Source organism: Mauremys mutica, chromosome 4 (assembly GCF_020497125.1).
Source record: "Mauremys mutica isolate MM-2020 ecotype Southern chromosome 4, ASM2049712v1, whole genome shotgun sequence".
NCBI classification, from domain to species: domain Eukaryota; kingdom Metazoa; phylum Chordata; order Testudines; family Geoemydidae; genus Mauremys; species Mauremys mutica.
The window spans coordinates 30,659,470-30,682,008 of record NC_059075.1 but is presented as its reverse complement, the minus strand read 5'-3'; the positions used below and the strand labels follow the sequence as shown (position 1 = coordinate 30,682,008).

The window sequence follows — 22,539 nt, the reverse complement described above, 5'->3', positions numbered from 1 at the left end:
TTTTGATCATCTTCAGCATGCCCACCATTCTGTTCCTTTTCTTAATCAGCACGCAGCCCACCCATCACGTTTCCACTGGCAAGTCCTCTGCTTGAAACTTGTGCACACACAAAAACACCAACACCACTCTCCTCCAGGCACCAGACTTTCCTCTCCAGAATGCTTCCCACTCATAATGGGGATAACCCTCACCTACAACAGAACCATGGATTTTAAGGCCAAAGGGACCATTGTGGTCATCTAGTCTGACCCTCTATATAATACAATACAAGTCAGAGAATTACAGCCACTTATTCCTGCATCAAGTGCAGTATATGACTGAACAAGAGCAAGTCCTTCAGCAAGATGGAGTCTTTATATCAAGGCTGGACAACAAAATCAACCATTGGAACATATAATCAAGGAATGTGGTAAATTACCTTCACTGTTGAAAATTTTTCTATCTTTAAACTTCCAGCCATTGGATCTTTTATGCCTTTGCCCACTAGATTAACAGAAATCTTAAATATCAGATATCTTCTCCCCACATAGGCATGTATAAACCAAATAACCTCCTAGCCTTCTCTTTGATAAACAGATTGAGCTCCTTAGGTCTCCCACAGTATGTCCTCCATGTAAATTTAAACCTACAACTGGGCGAATAACTGCTTTTTTTGTTTGTTTGTTTGCTGGCAGTGCCCTATTTAAAAATATATATTTGGTTCAACCCAAACCAAATCCAAAAATTGCAATAAAAAACAGTAAATTGAACACTCACCTGGGCTGGGAAAGACTTGGGTTCAACCCCCCCGCCTGATGTGGAGAAGGGATTTAAACTTGGGTCTCCCACTTTGTAGGAGAGCACCATAGCCATAGAGCTAGGGGATATTCTGGCAGAAAACTCCCTCTAACTCTCCCATTGAAGCTGTTCCACTGTGTGTAAATAAAGAGTCATTGGAGCATTGACTTGAACATGGGTTTCCTCACATCCTACATGATTGTCCTAACCACCAGGCTCGAGTGTCATTTTCACTCTCGTTCCCTAGCCCAATGACCCCATTGCCATTATGAATCATCGCCAATCTTCCCCATCCCTCCATTAACCGCCTCAGACAGAATCTTCAGATTCAGATAGGGATGACTGCTATGCTCACCAGGGGAAGACAGCCACAGCTAAACTTAAACTAAGAAGTATTCGTGACCAACAATTTGTCCTGCATTTTGTTGCTAGCATTCACGATGTGTCTAGAAAGTACTGATATTACTATCAACTTCCGCAGATTGCCAGCCAAGGTGGAGGAAGAGCATCAGCTCAGGAAGCAGTCTTTAGTTGTGGTATAATATACAAATAAGCTCTGTGTTGCTATTGTGCAACAGAGCTAATAATAGGCAACCAAAAATCACAGGCCAGATACAGATACTACAGTTGCCTCTGCTGCAGAAACAATTTCAGGTTTTCTAGCATCCCAGTTCTTAACAGTCAAACCCAGGCCTCATTTAAAAATATCCACATCATTCCAGATGGATAATGTCACACAAGAGTTCGTCCAGCAATGCAACAAAAGCAGAAATGTTCTTAAAGAAAGTCTTCTATGGAATCCTCAAATGGGAGACTCTTGATGACCCTACTCTGAGCAAATCTCTAATGCAGTGATTCTCAACCTGTCCAGAGGCCTGTTACCCCTTTCAGGAGTCTGATTTGTCTTGTGTACCTTCAAGTTTCACCATACTTAAAAACTACTTGCTTACAAAAATCAGGCATAAAAATACAGAAGCTTCACAGAACATTTACTGAAAAGTTGCTTGCTTTCTCCTTTAATCATATTACAAAATAAATTGGAATATAAATAGCATACTTACATTTCAGTGTATAGTATATAGAGAAGTATAAACAAGTAATTATATGAAATTTTAGTTTGTACTGACTTCACTAGTGCTTTTTACGTAGCCTTTTTGTAAAACTAGGCAAATCTCTAGAGGAGTTGATGTACCCCCTGGAAGACCTGTGCATACTCCCATGGGTACACACACCCTGGTTGAGAACCACTGATATAAGGCACTATGTACATGAAGATGTTACATTGGATTAGTCTGTTCACTCTAGAAACAGTGAACTAACTATATTGAACTGAACTCTCACCGCTTTGTTATGCTGGTTTAAAGTACTTCCCTTATGAATCTCTGCATACACAGCTCTATGCTTGTTCAAATTAACCATGAAGCTTTCTGGGCAGATATCCTGTGGTACAACGTTCTGCCACTCATCTGTGTGCAGTGGTATTCTCACAGTGTGCTGTGGGATGCCTACTAGAACTTACAGGAATTCTGAGACTTAGTGTCAAACTCCCATCATTCCTCTCCTGGCATCTGTAATTTGCCAGTGCCATTTTTGTATTGCTGTCAGGCAGCATGGAAGACATGCACTGTGATCAGATGATTTTTTTCCCCTCAATTTCCTCAAACTTTATCAGCAGAGTTATGATTTTTTTTATAAGTTTAATAGGTAACAGATAACACTGCTTGAGTTTAAAAATAACCAAGAACATAGTGCAAACACAAAGGCAATGGAACTGTGGCATGCTCATAATGTAGCATCCTCACACGCTCCTGTAAACTATTTTCTTGAGGGGGGTGGATTGCAATGGGAAGAGCCTGAAATTTAGTTGCTTGAAAGGGTGATCCCAGTATGGCATGCTCCCCATAGCTTGCAGGACAGTGCTGGGATCAGGCGCTGTGCTTGACCTTTGTAACAGAAGGTGCTGCACTGCAGCTACTGCCTCTGCACTGGTTGCATCACATTTTCCAGGGCCACACTCCCTTTTGAGCCTCTGAGTGTGCGCCAGAAAGCCATTCCCTCCACACTTCAGGGCTTCCCAGCCCTCTGCTGGGCTGCAGTCATTCATCCTTTGAACACTGCCTCTTGCCTTTTTCTCCTTCTGAGGTTTGTCCCGCTCTTGGGAGGTGATAAGTCCTCTGTATGTGCAAGCTGGGGCATTGCAGGTGCTGAGGGAAGTCAGAAAAAGCCCGGAAGACCGCTGCCACCATGTCATAGGTCTCACCCCCACTTAGAGCTGTTGGGTTCCAATGTGGGGACCTGCACTGGTTTCCCTCTAAACTAAAATCCTAGTTTAGATCTAGTAAAAGCTGCCACCACTCAATCAGTTACGTGGTTTTTTTTTTTTTTTTTTTTTTTTTAAGTAAAAGCAATCACAGTACAGACTTAAAGAAATTCTATAGCAAAACACAGAATTGTAAATACAGAAATAAAAGTATAAGAATACTAGTTCCTTGCTAATACTTACTAGCTTGAATAGAAGAATTTGTTGCAGAAACCTGGGAGGACTTGATTAAGATGTCTGGACTTTCTTAATTCCCAAGAGAGACTCCCCAAGAAAAAAAAAAAAGAACAGGGAAAAAAACTTCCCTCCACACGGATTTGAAAATAATTTTGTCCCTCATTGGTCCTCTGGTCAGGTGTCCACAGGTAATGCTTGTTAACCCTTTACAGGTAGACAAAAACCTTAACCCTTAACTAACTGTTTATGACACCAATCCTAGTTGCTGTGCCAGCGCTGATAAAGGGCTGCTTTTCCCACCATTTTGGGATGCCATTCCCATCTCCTCTTCCCATGCTGGGGTTTGCTTTGAGACAATATGTTGTTTTTCAAGTTTCCCCCACCTTGTATAGCGCTGTAAAAATGTTGGGTGGGTGTAGGCAGCCTAGTACTTACATGTGCACTTCTGCAGGCTGTCATATCCCTCTGAGACAAATTCCCCAGGAGACACAGAAGGGTCCTGTTCAAAAAGGCAATGGGCAAACCAGAAAGCTACACAGCCCTGTTATTGGCTAGGAGGGTGATGTTCCAATTGCGGCAGGAGTTGAAGGAGGGAAACGCTAGCTATATACAGGTGTCCCAGCAGAGGTGCATTGCCTTCTGTCTTAGGAATGTATATAGCCCCTATCACAATAGTATCGAATGCCTCAACACCCCTGTGGAGGTAGAGGATTATTCTTATTGCCATTTCACAGATAGGGAACTGAGACACAGAGAAGCTAAGTGACGTGGCCAAGGTCACATGGGAAGTCTGTGGTGGGGCAGGGAACTGAATTAGTGTGCCTCAAATCCTAGACTAGGGTACTAATCATTGGACCATCCAACCTCTCCATCCTTCCATGTAATTTGTGCGCACCAAGAGAGAGCACTGTCTGTGTCGTAAATTCTCTTTATGACACTCCCCCCTCAGTATAAGGTGCACTGCCAACTATATAAAACTGCAGTACTTCTTCTGAACCCAAGAGTTCCAGATAGCCAGGAATTAATGCCTTATGGCTTTAAAACATCTACACATTCTGAAATATCTTTGAAGGCTGGTTGGGGGAATTTCTCAAAATCTCACATTAGCTAAAAAGCTGAGGGCATTTGTAGAACTTTGAGCCAAGCTACTTTTTCTATTGCTGTAAGTGCCACGCAAAGCATTTGATTTTTAATCACCATGGTGCTGACAGCTTCAGTGGCGAGAGAGGTTCCACAACAGCAAGCGGCTCAGGAAGGGGAATTGGGGTGGCAAATGTGGCCAGTGGTTGTGGGATCGGATACTACAGGGAACTAAAACTTGATAGTGTTGATTCTCTGGTGTAGATGCCATTTTGAGCATAGTTGGGGTGGGAGTTAAAATGCCAAGCAGCTGAAGAGAGGCTCCCAGCTCCATCGAACATAGTGGTGGACAGCTGGTACCCAGAAAAGGTTGTTTTGTAATACAGCCCACAATACTGACTGCTACAGCTACCCTTTGCAGCATTATCAGGCTGGCTACTGGTAAAGCTGTGTTCCACTGCATGGGATTCCCATGTAATCTCTGAATCTGCTGGGTCACACAGTTCTTGCCTGCCCAGAAAAAATCCCTTCTACTTAGATCCCCTGGATTTTAGGGCAGTCAAAAGCACCTTCTGGGGATTTTGGCTGCTTTCTGGAAAGCTTTCCATCACATCATTTTTGTGTTGTGGCGGTGGCATGAGAATCCCTTCGAAAAATGCAATTCCAGGTACTAACATTATGGGAGAGTAGTGGGAGCATTACTAGAGGTCCTGTTCTGGTCCTTTGCCTTGTGCTGGTGCTCCTGGGCTTTGAATCAGCACCAGCCCCACCTCCAGGAACGTTCTCTCATCTTCATTTGCTCAGAAAGCATCTAGTAGATGTCTTCTCCAGATTGGATTGAACATGCAGCTCTCCAAAGAGGGCTGGCAATCCCAGGAGCTTTGCAAAGGTCTACATGGAAGCAGGGACGGGGGAGCATAGCTGCTATAACTGGTATACGACTAGGTGTGTGACCTCACCTGATATCCATAAGGGTTACACCTGGCTAAGTGCTAATGTAACCCACACATCTCCTGGGTGTAGTGTTCTGTCCCATCTAGTGGCACCGAGACCACTCAGGGTACATCTATACTACTCGCCGGATCGGCGGGCAGTAATTGATCTGCGAATTGATGCCTGAACTCCACCTCGGCAGGAGAAGTAAGCAGCGTCGATGGGGGAGCCGTGGCAGTCGACTCGCCGCCGTGAGGACGGTCAGGTAAGTCAAACTAAGATACTTTGACTTCAGCTACGCGAATAGTGTAGTTGAAGTTGTGTATCTGAGGGCTTGGCTACACTTACAAATTTGCAGCGCTGCAGCAGGGTGTGAAAACACACCCCCTCCAGCGCTGCAAATTGCGGCGCTGCAAAGCGCCAGTGTGGTCAAAGCCCCAGCGCTGGGAGCGCGGCTCCCAGCGCTGTCCGTTATTCCCCACAGGGAGGTGGAGTACGGACAGCGCTGGGAGAGCTCTCTCCCAGCGCTGGCGCTTTGACTACACTTAGCGCTTCAAAGCGCTGCCGCGGCAGCGCTACCGCGGCAGCTTTTGGCTTTTAGTACATGCAGTAGAGCAGGAGTCAGCAACCTTTCAGAAGTGGTGTGCAGAGTCGTCGTTTATTCATTCTGATTTAAGGTTTCATGTGCCAGTAATACATTTTAACATTTTTAGGAGGAGGTCTCTTTCTATAAGTCTATAATATATAACTAAACTTTTGTTGTATGTAAAGTAAGGTTTTAAAAATGTTTAAGAAGCTTCACTTAAAAAATTAAATTAAAATGCAGAGCCCCCCGGACTGGTGGCCAGGACCCGGGTAGTGAGAGTGCCACTGAAAATCAGCTCACATGCCCCCTTTGGCACATGTGCCATAGGTTGCTTACCCCTGCAGTAGAGGCTCATGCACTAAATTCCAGAGGTCCCTGGTTCGATCCCGTCCGCTGATAACCGGGGTCTGCCAGCATTACACTAACATTTAAACAGAGATGACACCCAATTAAGACGACTCTGAAACAGTGGAGGGCACACAGGCAGGCTGATTCAGGTGTGACACAGGGCAGTGTGGGATAGCATTGGGAAGACTGCCAGCAGTGGAATAGTTAGGAAAGGGACCACATGTACCCAGGGGTGAGCTGGAGCCGGTTCGCGCTGTTATATCCTTGGGGCAGCCAGAGTAGGAAGCAATCACTTGAGGCCAGAGAGCAGACAGCTAACCAAAACCTCCATTTTATTTACAGACCATAATACTCTAACTCAGTTGCCATAGCAGCAAAAACCATGACAACCAAATACACAACATATTCCTCCCCCCCTAATAAGAACATCCCCTAAATAAAAAAAAAAAAAACACACTAGACTAGAGAAGGAGGGTAGACTGCCTCCATTCCCGGCTAAACCCTGGGGATTATTTTGCCCCATAACTGTGGGTTCGCCCTAGCTAGAGATCCAGCCGATGAGGAGGCCTTCTGTCTCTAGGTGGATTACGGCGAACTTCTGGTGTTATTGCACCCGAAAGCACTAGGGGCTCAGGGTCCGCAGCACGAACGGGTGAGGAGGTGGTATCAGCTCGTGCTGGGCAAAGGGGTATCTCAGCCGCCGGCAGTAAGGGAGGAGAACAGTCAGGAACAGGTGACTCGTGATTCGGTGCCTCACCAGAAGAGGTGAAGTCAGACCCCTCAACTGCAGATGGGTCCTGAGGACTGGCATGACCTGGCAACAGCTGATCTACATGTCGCCGCCAGGTAACATTCTCTGCAGTCCGGACTGTGTAGGAAACAGGTCCTGTTTGAGTGATGACTGTGGCCGGGACCCATTTAGCTCTGGAAGTATAATTCCGAGCCAAAACTGGCTGTCCCGGGCTAAAGGTTCGGTCTTTTGCTCTGGGTGCCCGTCTGATGACTTGATATTGCTGCTGATGTTGCACAATTTGTCGGGGTTCAGAAGGTTTCAGCAGATCAAAGCAAGTGCGCAGCTGTCGTCCCATCATTAGAAAGGCCGGGGATGCCTGAGTCGTAGCATGAGGGGTGTTTCTGTAGGAAAGTAAGAAGATATCCAGACGCTTTTGAATGGAGTGTTGTCCCCTTGCTGATTTCAAAGCGTTTTTCATTGTCTGCACAAATCTTTCAGCTAATCCGTTGGTGGACGGATGATATGGTGCTGACGTGATGTGGTGTATCCCATTTGCCTTCATAAAATTTTGAAACTCCTGAGAAACGAACTGCGGTCCGTTGTCGCTCACAAGTTGTTCTGGCAGACCAAAACGACTAAAGAGTCCTCGTAGTTTTTGGATAGTACTCTCTGCAGAAGTGGACTGCATTATAGAGACTTCTGGCCATTTAGAATGGGCATCTATTGCCACCAAGAACATGCTTCCTTCAAGGGGGCCAGCAAAGTCAACGTGAATACGTTGCCACGGGTTTTCAGGCCAGTCCCATGGGTGTAGGGGTGCCCACTGTGGTGCATTCCTCACACCCTGACATGACATACAAGCTTTTGCCTTCTCTTCAATAGTGCTGTCCAATCCAGGCCACCAAAAATAGCTTCGTGCAATTTCCTTCATGCGCACTATTCCACAGTGACCGGAATGTAGCTGTTCTAACATCTGTGATCTCAGCGGTGGTGGAATAATGACACGTCTCCCCCACAACAAACAACCAGATTGGACCGATAACTCCATCCGTTTGGACATGTAGGGAACAAGGTCGGATGAGACCGGAGAGGTTTGTCGAGATTTTCCATGCATCACCAGGTCCATAACTTGGGACAATACTGGGTCAACGCGAGTTGCCTTCTTTATCTGAGTAGCAGTGATGGGTGTATTCTCTACCTGTTCAAAGTAAAAGATTTCCTTTTGGGCACTATCTTGATGTTTGACCGGCAAAGGCAACCTCGAGAGGCCATCTGCATTGCCGTGCAGAGTGGATTTCCGATATTTGATTTCATATGTGTGTGCTGAAAGTAACAATGCCCAACGTTGCATACGACTAGCAGCTAATGGGGGAATGCCTGTGTAGGGTCCAAAAATTGACGTCAGAGGTCAATGGTCTGTAAGAAGAGTAAACTTTCGCCCAAAGAGGTACTGATGAAACTTCCGAATTCCAAAAACAATTCCTAATGCCTCACGTTCGATTTGGGCGTAGTTAGTTTCTGCTTTGCTTAGAGTGCGTGAAGCAAAAGCAATAGGTCTCTCTTCTCCCGAAGGCATAATGTGTGACACGACTGCTCCCACTCCATAAGGGGAGGCATCGCAGGCCAATTGCAGGGGTAAGGATGGATCAAAGTGCGTTAGAACTTCAGAATTTAACAATGCATCCTTAGCTTTGTTAAATGCAACATCACAGGCTTCAGTCCACTTCCAGGCCTTGTTCTGCCCAGGGAGTTCGTGAAGTGGTTTTAGCAGTGTGGCTAACTGTGAGATGAACTTTCCATAATAGTTCAGTAGTCCTAGAAACGAGCGCAGCTGGCTTACATTTCGTGGTGGGGGAGCCTCCACAATAGCTTTAACTTTTGCAGGGGCCTTATGAAGACCTGCAGAATCGATGATGTGTCCCAAATATTCAACAGAGGGCTTGAAGAATTCACACTTGTCTTTGCGAACTCGTAGGCCATACTCTTCCAATCTTTGTAGGGTAGCCTCTAAATTCTTTAAGTGATCCTCTTCATTTCTTCCAGTGACCAGGATGTCATCCAGATAGCACTGAACTCCTGACAAGCCACACAAGATCTGGTCCATAGCTCTCTGGAACAGGGCGGGAGCCGATGTTATTCCGAAGGGTAGGCGACAGTATCGATAAAGCCCCTTATGAGTCACAATAGTCAACAGCTCTTGGGACTTTTCATCGACGTGCATCTGTAAATATGCTTGACTCAGATCAATCTTACTGAACTTTTGTCCCCCAGCCAGGCCTGCGAAGAGGTCATCGATGCGGGGAAGCGGGTATTGCTCTGCACACAACACTGGGTTGACAGTGACTTTAAAATCCCCGCAAATCCGGAGAGAGCCATCTTTCTTCACTATTGGAACGATAGGAGTGGCCCATGAGCTATGGGTAACTGGTATTAGGACTCCATTGGTGACCAGGCGCTCCAGGTCTGCTTCAACCTTTGGCCTGATGGCATATGGCACAGTTCGGGCTTCAGATATTTTGGTGGACTGCCAGGTTTAATGTTCAATGTCACAGTGATTCCCTTCATACTTCCCAAATCATCTCCAAAAACAGCAGCATGTTTCCTTAGTACAGGGGTTAGACTGGTTTCTTCTTTAGTCATCCGGTGCACTTCTGCCCAGTTCAGTTGAATCTTCCCAAGCCAAGACCTACCCATTAAGGCTGGGTAGTTACCTCTCACCACAAACAGTGGCAATCTAGCAGCCTGTCCATTGAGCTCCACCTTAACATCAATAGTGCCCACCATGGGCACAGCTTCTCCCGTATACGTCTTCAGAACAGTTTTTGTTGCCTTAAGCGGAAGATGCTGTAGCTTTTCTTTATACACAGTCTCAGAGACCAGCAAGACAGCTGCACCGGTGTCCAGTTCCATGCGTATAGGTTTGCCCTCCAATAAGGGGGTTACCCAGTATTCATGTGAGCCCGCTGCCAAAGACAAAACATGCAGTGGCACTTCCTCTTGTGATGAGGTGTCTCCTTGATCATCCTGGGTCTGCTCTAGAGTATGCAAGGTTCCTCTTTTTGTCGGCCAGACCACAGGCCTCTTTCTTTTGTTTACAGGCACACTCAATGTGTCCCTTTTTGCCACAGTGTCGACACACCAGGTCCTTACACCAGCATTCTGATGCCTGGTGTCCTGGCTTACCACAGCGGTAACATTCTTGACTCTGCACAGTTTTGTGGGTCGGTTCTTGTGACACTTTTTGCACCCTAGGGGGTGCACCGATGTATTGTGCCTCCCTTGTAGCCAGTTCCATGGAGACAGCAATATCAACAGCCTTCTGTAAGGTAAGCTGAGCCTCTGTCAGTAGGCGCTTCCGTATAGCTTCACTGTACAGGCCACACACTAACCTGTCACGCAGGGCATCATTTAACATTTCTTTAAATTCACAGTGTTCTGTTAGCTTTTTTAGAATGGCTACAAATTGTACAACTGTTTCATCTTCCTTTTGGTCTCTTTTGTGGAACCTATATCTTTCAGCAATTACCAGTGGTTTTGGGGAAAAATGGGACCCCAGGATTTCCACAATGTCACTGTAAGATTTAGTTGCTGGCTTAACAGGGTGTAGTAAGCTGTGTAGCAGGGAGTAGGTTTTAGCCCCTACAACACTTAAGAATATTGGCACCTTCTTCGCTTCTGTAATGTCATTTGCAATAAAAAAAAGCTCAAAACGCTCAGTATACACATGCCACTGCTCTGTATTCTCATCAAAAGGCTCCAGGGGCCTGGTCAGAGTAGCCATGATTTTTAGTTTCACTTTCACAGTCAGTGCAAAGAAGCAGCTTTTTTTCTTTGTTTGGTCTTTACCTTGACTTCTACTTCCTTCTGTTACTGGAGCAGCACCAGGATCCCGTCCTCGTCACCAGTGTTATATCCTTGGGGCAGCCAGAGTAGGAAGCAATCACTTGAGGCCAGAGAGCAGACAGCTAACCAAAACCTCCATTTTATTTACAGACCATAATACTCTAACTCAGTTGCCATAGCAGCAAAAACCATGACAACCAAATACACAACACGCGCGAACCCGTTGTTAAATTTAGAAGCCGTTTTAGAACCGCTTGTTAACTAGCTTCCCTGCGAGGGAAGCTTTGATGGGCTCTGCCTGGGAAGCCTGTAATTCCTCCTCCCGGCCGCCGGGGGGCGCTGCGCTGTGCTGCGGGAGCCATGTGAGCTGCCTCCTGGCCCTGTTGCTGCTGCTGCTCTTTGGACCTCTGGCCCTGGGGCTCCTGCTGCTGCCTGGTGAGTCCCCGGCTGCGTCCTGCTGCTCCCAGCCCCCCCCCCGTGTGAGTATCTGCGCCCCTCCCCCGCCTTCCCTGCCACAGCCACCCCCAGCCAGCCACCCCCCTGCCCCCAGCCAGCCCCAGCCACCCCCTGCCACAGCCACGCTCCTGCCCCACCCCCTGCCCCCAGCCAGCCCCTGCCCCCAGCCGCCCTCTGCCCGCAGCCGCCCCCTGCCCGCAGCCGCCCCCTGCCCGCAGCCCCTGCCACAGCCACCCCCGGCCTGCAGCCAGCCTCTGCCCGCAGCCACCCGCAGCCCGCCCGTCTGCATCACCTGCCCACAGCCAGCCCGTGTCACTCCCTGCCTCCAGCTAGCCCTGCCCCACGCCCCTATCTGCAGCCAGCCCCACATCCACTGGTGCCCTGCAGTTCCCAGGGCAGTAACCCTGCACACCTGCTTTAATGAGGGGGGGGGCAGGGAGCAGCTGGGACCCACACATGTGCACACCCTAGAGTGACCAGACAGCAAGTGTGGGGTACCCCTCACGGGGGTGAGGGGTAATAGGAGCCTATATAAGAAAAAGACCCAAAAATTGAGACTGTCCCTGATCACCACCCACACATGTGAAACGGAGCTCATTTCTAGTTCAGCCCCATCTTTTTAAAAAAGAACTTTAGGTAGGGTTAAAATACATCTGTATTTTCCTGGACATGTCAGGCTTTTCGGTTCTTAATCACCTCCTGGGAAAATATGGACGTATGGTAACCCTATTGGTACAAAAAATACATGCTGTTGCACATCCCTTAAATCAGAACTTTTTATAGGGAACCCGTTGTTAAGATTTTGGCAGCTCATCACTGCATGTACCTTAAAGTGAACAAACTCAATGCAAAAGTAGAGTTACTCCTGTTCCAAGAGGGATCACTTGCAGCCTAAGACACCAAAGAATTTTCGTAACCATTTTTTTTTAAATGTGTGTTGCCACCGTGAAGCAAACAAACTACAGTTACTCTGATGTAACATCCATGTGCAGACAAGCCCCAAAGGAAGCTGGTTTGTTGATAACAGAAATACGGTTCACTGTGGTTCTACTGTTCATTTCACTGGCTCCTGTGCTGAGGGGGCATATAGGTATGGCTGAACTACCACAGTGGCCTGTGAATGGGTTTTTGCCTGCAGCAGAATAGCCGATACCACCTGACTATTGTGCTTGGCCAAAAGTAACTTGTTCAGACGTCTCCGCCCTTACAAAGAAGATCTACATGCACATTTCCCTCCAGGCGGGCCTTTTTAACTTAACTCTGCAGGATGAGCACAGGTGTAGTCTAGCTTTAGCTCTCTGCCTGATGAAGCAGCAGCTGCAGATACTGGGGAAGGCAGATAAAACCCCTCACCCACCCACCCCAAAGCAATACTTCTGTGCACAGAGCCCAGGAACAGACCACCAGCACAGTAATAAGGCACAAAGTAAAACTGAATTGCTGCTGGCTACCTCCCCGAAGAAAAATAAAGTTGAGCAAGTGTGCGTTTGAACCTTTGCAGCTGCAGGAACAATTGCCTCTGCTCTTAAGACACCCCTCGGAAAAGGGGGAAGTAAACTTTGGCAGGAGAACACTATGGGCAGTTGTTCCTGTGGCATGGCCCCAAATGACAACTCTGCTTTGACCCACACACCCCTCCCCCGCACCCCAACAGTCACAAGAATGGAGCCAACCTTTCCCTGATGCAGGGCCAGTGTGCTTTGGAGAGACAAAAACTAACTGAAAAGTGAAAGAGCATCTTAAGCTTAGACTTTTTAAAAAGCCCCTTGGAGGAAAACATTGCAGCAACAGGAGCCTCCAGTGAGTTGAGCAGCTGTTTGCTGGTGTCCAAATCACTCTTTTTTTTAAGTTAGCATTATAGTCTTGCACCTGCAGTTTTTAAATACAGTCATCATCCAAGTCCTAGTAACCAGATGATTAATATAGTTTAAAAAAAATGGCCAAAAGCATAATATCCATAAATCTCAGCCAATTCTTCACATGCAAGATTAGCTCAAATATAAAGGAAAGGGCATTATAAAATAGTCCCATGATAATGCTTAAAACCTATTTTTTTTTAATATACTGAAACATGCACGCCCCAGCCATGGCCTGTAATAGCTGTTGGAGGTACTATAGCCATGTGCCTAACACAGCATTAGGCAAGTACCACTGCAATTCTTGTATTGATAACATTGTTCCTGAGAGCTGGAGATATGTTCACTGACTTGGACAAGAAAAGACAGTGAAATAAGTTATGGAAGTGGTTAATGCAAATGAATGTTGGATAGCATGATCATTCAGATTCAGATGGGGGCTGGCAATGAAAGAAAACTCTGAGAATGAAACTTCTGCAAGAACAACATGACTTCTAGTGAAAATGTGGCAGTAGTTCCCACATGAGGGGTTTCATCCATTCTAACACAGCAGACTATTGACTTTATTTATCCTAGTCATCAATGGTTACTTTATAATCCAGTTTAAGTATAAGGGGTTTACTTTATCTAACATGTTCTAAACTTATTGTGATTCCAAGATGTTTTTGCACCCAGAAGTCTCTCCCCACTTTCTTACATGAGATGGAAGAATAGAACTATCAGGTATTCTGCTATGCCTTTGATACTTGAAGAACTGGAGCCATTTGTAAGCATTCACAAACACTATAACCAGGAGAGAATACTGTAGGCGGAAGGGATCTTATCACTTCGGGGTCTTAGGCTAGACTTGAGGGCCTAACTTGGAAAATGTGTCCCTTAGTGACTTACTCAAAGTAACACACTAAGCAGAGCATTGAATAGAATCCAGATCTCTTGAGCCCCAAGACTATGCAAGACACACCTAAGATACTTTTGGTGTATGGACGGACAGCTCATGAAAATGAACTCCTCACTAGAGCTGGTCAAATATTTTCAATTTTCACTAGAGTACAGAATTTCCTAACAAATTCAGGGGTGCAATCCAGAGAGAAGATAAGCATCAGCGTTTATAGTGAAGGTGGTTTTAGGTTTTTATTATAAATTATTAAAGCACTGACCAGGTTAAACCTAGCTAAGATGACGGGCAGACGAACACACATACTAAGCAGAAGAGATGTGACCTAGGTAATTCTGTATGTTCAGATGGGCTAACATAGCTAGGAGACATTATGCAGTATAGATAGGTTCAAACCAAACCCAGGATCTGACTCTCCTCCCAGTTTAGGCTCCAATCCTACATATATTTATGCTCATGTTTAACTATATTCACAAGTAAACCTTTGCAGTTCAATGGAACTACTCCTATGAGTAAAGTTAAGCATGTGCATAACTATTTGCAGGATCAGGTCCTCTGGGAAATCCATAAGCAGGTTCTTATTCAGAATCCACTCTCTCTCTCTCTCTCTCTCTCTCTCACACACACACACACACTAAAGCCACTGCCTCTCATATTTACATAAAATGTATCCCCAATCACTGACTATTCTTTCTAAGGGTCACAATGCAAATCTTCAAATTATGTTTGCTATCCAAGTAAAATTTATTTAGAACATTTTAATTGTCTCTCACACACACCCCATTATCATTAACAATTCTCTCACCATCTAGATGGCTGGAGGAAGAGGGGGCTCATCCACCGATGCAATCATCAGGCTGCCAGGGAAAATGAGTAGTGTTATTCACTGGGTGAATAACAGGATTTAACACAATGCGCTCTTTGAAGTCAGTGAGAGTTTGACCCTTGACTTCAAAAGGAGCAAGTCCCAAATTCTGTGTTTGGGGAGTTAGGGATTTGTCTGAGGAAGATTAGAGTGAGGTTATTTACCAGATTTAAGGCATCTGAAGAAATGTACTAGCTTATTCTAAATAGAGTTAGCTAGGTTGCAAAATTAAATAAAAGCCTGAAGAAGGGAATGAGTAGTTTTGCTAATGGTCAGAAAAGACCCACTGATTGAGATGGCAGTGTTTATTTCAATTAATCAAGCAAAGTCAAAATTAAGAGTATTATTGTCAGTTGAACCCAGAGTGCAGGAATGAACATCTTTGAACACAAACTACTTCTACTGTTGGTTACTAGATTTGCTAATGAGGAAAGTCCAGGGCCTAGTTCTCCTCCTCTCATTGTTACAACTCCATTGACTTCAGAGGAATTACTGCCAATTTACACCAGTGTAAGTTAAAGGAGATTCAGTTCCACAATATTTGCCCTTTCATTCTTAACTAACAAAATGTGTTGCTTTCAGTATGGCAGCATGCCTAATAATTAAAGAAAGTTATAAGATGAGCTTAATTACAACCAAATCTTTAGTCATTAAAGTAGCACTGTAAGAATAGTGTGTCTGAACACACTCAATAACCCAAGCATACAGAATGCATTAACAAAAGTACAGCCTGGCTTTAGAACAGGATGTTTTGAAGCCACTTTTAATTCACAAATGATACTTGGAGGTTAATAGACAACGCATATTATAACTTAGAATATGTTGATATGAGATGTGTTCTGTTGCTAATAAGGGAGAGATGCCTCAGTTGACAATACTCTATTTTTGTTTGTGGTTCGGCTAAACCACTAGTTCTGTAAAGAGCTCCTCTGCACATGATTAGATTAGTTACAATGCTCCTTGTCTGAGTTTAAGAATGAACAATGCCCAGTTGGATTTTGGTCATAATCAGTCTTGGTTTACATCAGTGGTCCTCAACCTTTCCGTGTGGCGGGTGCCAGACAACTAGCCACTGAGGAGCGTGGCCGCCAGACAAGCAGCCACCGAAATGCGGCAATGACAAGAGGCATTGCTGCCTAAATACCACCAAAATGGCACTGCATTGGGGACCCTTGGTTTACATGAAATATTTTAATTTTAAAGTCAAACAACTTCATGCAGTAATGATAATTTAGTAATTGATTCTATGTGAAAATTCTGAATGTATGGGATTACAACTGGGCTATGGCATAATTTATGCAAAATTAATGATTCTATAGTTGAATGTAGTAACTAGTTCCACCATCAAGCTCCATTCTTGGCTGTTTGCAACTTGAAGGAAAGACCTGTTGTGAGCAGTTTTTAATGGGATATGGTCAGCTTAAAACTAACATGATTGTAATAAAAACAAAAGCCCCAATATTGCAAGCTGTAGCACACAGATGGATTTCTTCAGTCCCATTGACTCAATTTGACTTCCATTCAAGTCAATGGAAGTTGTGAGTCCTCAGCACCTCTCATGAACTGATAATTGTTTATCACTAATGTCTACAACTGATACTTTGCTAGCTAAAATTACACAGAACTACCTTTATGCCACTAGCAAAAGCGACAAAGATTCAGTGAAGTTATAAAAACTAATGCCCTGATCCAGCAAACACGTATGCAAGTCTAACTTTACACACATGCTTCCGATGAAGTGGGTATTCACCCATGAAAGCTCATGCTCCAATACATCTGTTAGTCTATAAGGTACTCTGTCGCTTTTTACAGATCCAGACTAACACGGCTACCCCTCTGATACTTTACACATATGAACAGTCTCATATGTAAAGTTAAGCACAAAACAGTTTGCAGGATCAATGCATTAGTTTATTTTCCTTGCACAGGAACCTTGTATACATCAGCATGGAATGATAATCTGCACTCTAATATTTTACATTTGGTATGTATATATAAACCTAATGTACATACATGTCAATTCACATTCCAATCAGCTCTTAATATTTACATTTTTAATTACCAACAAACCAAGTGGTTACAGTTAAAGGCTGGCCCTAATCAGAATTTCTCCAAACACTTTCTCCTAACTCTGTTCCTAGTCACTCTTAGGGAACACTTCTTGCATAGCCAAGCACAGCATGAATTACAGAGCGCATTGCGTGGCAGTGTGGGTTTACAATAATGTAGTTCTTGTGAAACCTGTAGAGCTAAACTTTAGTCTTCAGATTAGTGATTATATAAAGGGGGGGGGGAAGGAAGAGAATTAACTCAATTGTTTCTAGAACCCAACCATTGACTGTGGAGATATTTTGAAGGCATGTCAGACAAAGTGCTTTATCAGTTATGTAGCTACATTGCCAACGCACTCCTGCGATTTGCCAAAGAGAGCAGGCGGGCTGCATCTGGTAAAGAGAAGGCAATATCACAATATAATGCCAATGCCCTGGATACTTTCCCTAATGTTGGAGTGCAACAATACAAGATATGGGGTTGTTGCTGGCATAGGCATGTGGTTTTCTTTTTTAGGCCTCTGAAGGACAGAGCAACATCATTCACTAACAGGGAGAAGTTTTTTATTTTAAAGCGAGCACGTGTTAGAATCATAGAATATCAGGGTTGGAAGGGACCTCAGGAGGTCATCTAGTCCAACCCCTTGCTCAAAGCAGGACCAATTCCCAACTAAATCATCCCAGCCAGGGCTTTGTCAAGCCTGACCTTAAAAACCTCTAAGGAAGGAGATTCCACCACCTCCCTAGGTAACCCATTCCAGTGCTTCACCACCCTCCTAGTGAAAAAGTTTTTTTCCCTAATATCCAACCTAAACCTCCCCCATTGCAACTTGAGACCATTCCTCCTTGTTCTGTCATCTGCTACCACTGAGAACAGTGTTCAGAAGACCTGGGCCCGGGGTTTCACACTGGGTCAGTAACCAAGCACATGCTGCTGCTGCTGGACCTTTACCGGGGGTCAGGTTTCAGTTAGGGGCTTTGGCTGCACTTTAGTGCAACAGGAAAACCCTTCTGACCCGCGGAGGGTTGAAAGGGCCGTGGCGAGGCTGGGCCAAGCTGACCGGGGAGAGCCCAGAGCTTTACCCCGGGGGACTTCAGAGCCTCCTCAAACAGAGCAGCAAGATCCCCCGCGTCAGGCGGGACGGCTCCGCCCGGGCAGCTGCAGCGCCGCCGGGGACTGGGCTGGTTACCTGGGCAGCGCGGCTCCTCATCCTCCTGCCGGCGGGCGGCGGCCGGCGCAGCTGAGCGGCCTCGCGGGAGACAGCGGACTCCTCCTCAGGGCGCCGGGGCCAGGCAGAGGCTGGGGGCTGGCTGCGGTGTGAGACTCACCGCCAACTTCTCCCCTCCTCACAGGGGCCGGGGCTTGGCAAAACCGCTGCGGGGCTTCCTCTGGGCGGGCAGGACGCTGGGCAGCTGGGGGCCGGGCTCCCTCGCCATGCTGCAGAGCGGACGGCGCTTGCACCTGCTCTCCCCAGCGCCTCTCCCCCAGCCTCCCCGGCACCTCCCACCTGCCCCCAGCTGGCTGGAGCCCTCGATCCCCGGTGTCTGTCCCTCACTCCCCCTGCCCCGAGCCCTCGATCCCCAGCGTCTGTCCCCTCACTCCCCTGCCCCCACCTGCCCGGAGCCCTCGATCCCCAGCGTCTGTCCCCTCACTCCCCTGCCCCCACCTGCCCGGAGCCCTCGATCCCCAGCGTCTGTCCCCTCACTCCCCTGCACCCACCTGCCCGGAGCCCTCGATCCCCAGCGTCTGTCCCCTCACTCCCCTGCACCCACCTGCCCGGAGCCCTCGATCCCCAGCGTCTGTTCCTCACTCCCCTGCACCCACCTGCCCGGAGTCCTCAATCCCCGGTGTCTGTTCCTCACTCCCCTGCACCCACCTGCCCGGAGCCCTCGATCCCCAGCGTCTGTCCCCTCCCAGCTGGCTCTGTGCCTAGCGTCTGTCCCCCGCACACAGGTGGCTTTAGGACTCAATGCCCAGGATTTATCCCCCAGCCTCCTCTGCTCAGCTGGCTCCTACCCCACAGCTGGCTCAACGCACCCTGCTCCTGGACCTTGCCCCAGCTACCTGCAGGCTCAGGTGCGGGTTCCTCCCAGCTACAGCCTCTCCCCGGCTCTCCTGTAGGCAGCTGGCTCTAAGCTTTCATTGCCAGGGCTTCCCTCGCCTGCCCGTAACACAGCTGGGGCTGGGCTCAGCCGCTCCCCGCCTGTCTCCCCCTGCAAGCGATTCTGGTGCCGCAGCTCGCTGCCTTCTTCACTTGCCTCCCCAGGCACTGGCTTCCTTACCTGCCCAGCGCGCTCCTTGACACCGGCTGCGGCAGCCTTTCCCTTGGGTCCTAACGCCTGACAAGTCTAGGGCTGCCAACGGGGGAGTTTCCAAGCCTGCAGCCCCAGCCCGCTGTAAATCTCAGCTGTCCTCCCTCAGTGGAGCGGTTCCCCTTGCTTAGTGATTGATCGCTCTTGTTAGGAGAGGAGGGAGCTGGTTCCCCTGGTAAATTCCCGTCTGCGAGGCTGACCGCAGCGCCTCACAGGTGTGGCTGCTTAGGGGATTTCTCAGAAGGGCAAAACTCAGGAAACATTTCATTAAATTAGCTTCCCAGTTACTGTGATACGTAGGTGCCTATCCTGCTCCCACTGAAGTCAATGGCAACATTCCCGATGAACGAATTGGGACTGGGATTAGGCGTTTAGTATCAGGATTGGGCCCACATACTATGGTGCTGAGTGAACTAAAACCTCTATAGAAGAGACTATTTAGGGAGGAGTGAATTATTACTTATATTGGTATAATGCCCAAAGGCCCCAGTCAGGAAACAGCTCCCCATTGTGCTAGGCACTGTACTGTAAAGCCCCCCAGTCTTCACAATCTATACAGTGAAGCAATTCAGAATTTTCCCAGAGAACATTTGCTCATTTTTAGACTCACTCACTAACAATGTTTCTTGAGATTCCAAAATGTTTACATAGGTTCAGTGTTTAGGTAGGTCCTCTCTTTCCTCCACTTCCCCTTCCTCCCTTCCAGTTCTGGCAAAAATCAAAACCAGAAATCCCTTGAGAGAAGCTCTACTTGTGGCATTTTCAGCTGTAGAAATGGAAAATAGAGACACCAGGCACTCAGGATTTCCAGTGCAATTCTGCAGAGTCTAGAATTTTGGAAAATTCAAAAAAGTCTCCAAATTTTGAGTGATCATACTAAATGCACCTGAACTATAGCGCTTTTGAGGTTTCCCCAGTCTGAGAATATTTAAAATTCATATTGTCACAGATCTGATGCCAACTATGAATATCATGTCTGTCACCATGTTATGTGGCATGGCCACATGAAACTTCAGAGCCTCAACTCTTCCTACTCCAAAAGCATAGGCTCTTAATCTCTGTCACCAGTACAGAGCCAACCCCCACCTGGTTGAGCAGCCCTTATTCTCTCCAGCAGAGGGCACACTAGCTAGTATGCTACAATATTTTAAAGGCATAAAAGTAATTTGCTACTATTTCTAAAACATCTGTTTTTCTGAAGCTTACTTTAAATAAATCTTTCAAGGCATCACTTTACATTTAATTGATATGAACAATATATTTTTACTGTTCATGACAACAGTTGATTTAATAGATTCCAAGGCCAGAAGGGACCTCTGTGATCATTGAGTCTGACCTCGTGTATAACACAGGCCATGGAACTTCCCCAAATAATTCCCAGAGCAGATCTTTTAGATAAACATCCGATCTCGATTTTAAAATTGTCACTGATGAAGACTTTACCATGATCCTTAATAAGTTGTTACTCTCATTGTTAAAAAAAATTCTCCTTTTTTCCAGTCAGAATTTCTGTAGCTTCAACTTCAACTTCCAGCCACTGGATCACATTATACCTTTGTGTGCTAGAATGAAGAGCCTATTATTAGATAGTTGTTCCCCATGTAGGTATTTATTGTCGTCGGCAATCCCTCAAGGTCGAGGATGATTTTTCACAGGTTTTATTTTTCATGGGTCCTTTGGTGACTGAAGAGTCCAATTCTTGTGCCACAGGCTCATTGGCAGACATTGCAGGTGGTGTTGGAAGATACGGTTGGGCCACGATTGCTGCATGACTGTTGTCTTTCTTTTGTTTTCTGGTGTTTTTCTGAGACCAGGGCAAGGCGATTTTCCTCAAAAGTAGATGTTCCCTCTCTGACAAGTCTTCACCAGTTATCCCTATCCTGTGCTGGTGTCTCCCAGTGTGCTGTTTCGATGCCACGTCTCTTGATGTTTACCTTGAGGATGTCTTTAAAGCGTTTCTTTTGGCTTCCTCATTTCCTTTCCCCTTTGGTGAATTGGGCATACAGCAGTTGTTTTGGTAAGCGTACATCAGCATCTATTCCTTGTCCAGCTTTCAGGATTTAAAACTAGGGTTTTGCGGGGGCACACAGCAAAGGGTGCCTGGCTCAGGTATATGCTTAGCCATTAAAGAAAGCTGTCATATCCATAGCCTTCTGAGAGAGAAAAGTGCCCAGCAGGCAAGGTCTTTAAACAGCAGAATATAAATTCTTCGCAGCTAGAGCCTGTAAGGAGTTAATACACCTTCCTTGCAGCCAACTTCTGCAGCCAGAGTCTTTCAATTCCATAAAAACTTCTTCAGACTCTGTCCCTTGAGTTCTCATTGGGAGGACCCCCAAACTGCATCCCTTCATCCTGCTGTCCTAATGAAGAATAATCTCTGCTGGATTCCACCTTTTCCACCTCGGTGCAACCTTTGCAGTTTAACAGACAACTGGCTTCCCTTCTCTGCTCATTGAGAGTTTAAACCTTTTCTCCCCCAGACACAGGGTGTGAGTCATACCCTTCATTATATAGAGCTGTGATTACATTTGAGTTTCCTTTTTTCAAGTATATATTTAATTTAACACTTTTCTGACATTTCTCTTTGAGATTTCTAGCTACTATTTGCAATGACTGCCAGATATTCAATACTGCAATGCTTTTGAAACACAAATCTAATACACTATCTATATCTATATAAATCTATCTAAAGTGTTTCTAGGGAGCACAGAGCATCAAATAATTAAGTAGTAAGATACACCAGAATTGTCCATAGCAGTCTCTTTGCTTTGCCTCTCCTGGTTCAGCAGCCTTGGTTAACTGTGTCTTTGGGGTGGTTTGTTTTGTCTTCTTATTGTTGTAATTCCTTGCCTTCAGTTATAGCAAGAAAACTTTTATGAAAAGCTATAAAACATGCTCTGAAAATAAGCCAAGTTGGGCTCAGTCTTTTTGATGCTGGTATGTCATCCCACTTCTGAAGGCGGTTGACAAAAAAACCCTTCTCTGTCTCTCATGAGTTTTACCCTGGACTGCGTCTTCTGACACACAGAAGTTCAGCTGTACTGATGTGTTGTGAATAGCGAGGTTGTTTCTGAGGTAGCTGGGCCTTCTTCAAGCCCTCAAATTGGCATGGGCCAGGAACTGGAGGACAGGGTATATAGGATGTGGAGGACAGGGTATGTAGGACAGTGATGTGATTTGTTCTCAAGGCTGGACACTGGGTTCTGTGTAAGCTGAAGTTTCCATCTTGCTTCCATCTTCAGCCCTAGAGAGTGACAAATATATGGGTCACTGTGAAGAGATAATCATCTGAGAGGAACGGGTGC

General features: G+C 46.2%; 1 protein-coding gene across 6 annotated transcripts in view; it reads right to left on the bottom strand.

Annotated features, from left to right (window-relative positions):
- TC2N (tandem C2 domains, nuclear) overlaps positions 1–19,394 on the bottom strand; it is a 51,903-nt gene extending 32,509 nt beyond the window's left edge. Inside the window, exons 1-2 of one of the 6 annotated variants that reach the window (XM_045013485.1) lie at positions 19,205–19,394; positions 18,112–18,359 (exon numbers count right to left, since the gene is read on the bottom strand). The gene's annotated coding sequence lies outside the window, so the exon portion shown is untranslated. The other 5 variants (XM_045013489.1, XM_045013487.1, XM_045013488.1 and 2 more) reach the window with 5 other exon arrangements.
- Between the last annotated feature and the right edge of the window lie 3,145 nt (positions 19,395–22,539).